The sequence below is a fragment of the Schistocerca serialis genome, chromosome 1 (assembly GCF_023864345.2).
Source record: "Schistocerca serialis cubense isolate TAMUIC-IGC-003099 chromosome 1, iqSchSeri2.2, whole genome shotgun sequence".
NCBI lineage: Eukaryota > Metazoa > Arthropoda > Insecta > Orthoptera > Acrididae > Schistocerca > Schistocerca serialis.
Genome location: NC_064638.1, coordinates 1,253,647,034 through 1,253,648,070, shown reverse-complemented (window position 1 = coordinate 1,253,648,070; position 1,037 = coordinate 1,253,647,034). Strand labels below are relative to the sequence as shown.

Sequence of the window (1,037 nt, the reverse complement as noted above, 5' to 3'; positions counted from 1 at the left end):
TTAAGGAACACACGTATTCACGCGCCTGACTGCGTATAACGACGTCATGTCAGCCACTTTTTTGAGGTTTCCGAGGAGTGTGCAGCTTTAGCCTCCCTCTCTTGCGACTGCTTTCATCAGGCATCTTAAACACGCAAAGCTACAAGTCACTCAAACACTCAAATCTCTCACCCGCACGTCTACAACGGCTCGCTGAGGACTGTCTGGCACAATGCCTTACTCAGCTCAGCAGAGCGAAGTGGCAACGCAGTGGCAGCCGACAGCGCCGGCTGCCATTGGTTTATTGGTGGCGGGAGCCCTGCAGCCTGTTACCTGTCAAGTGACAACTAGAATGAGATGTTTTCACTCTGCAGCGGAGTGTGCGCTGATATGAAACTTCCTGGCAGATTAAAACTGTGTGCCCGACCGAGATTCGAACTCGGGACCTTTGCCTTTTGCGGACAAGTGCTCTACCAACTGAGCTACCGAAGCACGACTCGCGCCCGGTACTCACAACTTTAAAGCTGTGAGAGTCATGCTTCGGTAGCTCAGTTGGTAGAGCACTTGCCCACTAAAGGCAAAGGTCCCGAGTTCGAGTCTCGGTCGGACAAACAGTTTTAATCTGCCAGGAAGTTTCAAGTGACAACTACTTTAAATCAGACTAAAAGAATCCTAAGTGAAGCTCAGCAGTTTACATAACAGCAAACAATCATTTTAAACAAATCATTTGCACATATAGGTAGTTCTACACAAAATTATTTAAATAAAATTATCTAATTTTAAAGATAACCAAAGAGATTATATGACAAAGACAATACATATCATTTACTCATATTACAGATATTACACTTCATTACAGTATCGGATTAATCTTACACTAATTACAGAAGTTCAGTGACGTGATGTTGAACGAAACAGAAAGCTAAATGAATCAACAAATGATATGTATTGTGTAAGGTATGGTGTTTCACTACCACTCAGATTAAAAAACAGGAATGCCTTAGGCTGACTGCTTTGCGCTTCTGACCACTACACCTGTCCACCAAAACTGACTCGTT

The 1,037-nt window shown here is 43.9% G+C and overlaps 1 non-coding gene across 1 annotated transcript; it reads right to left on the bottom strand.

Moving 5' to 3' along the window:
- Positions 1–397: 397 nt before the first annotated feature.
- Positions 398–472, bottom strand: Trnal-caa (transfer RNA leucine (anticodon CAA)). Its single transcript has one exon. It is a non-coding gene; the product is annotated as a tRNA-Leu (tRNA).
- Positions 473–1,037: the final 565 nt, after the last annotated feature.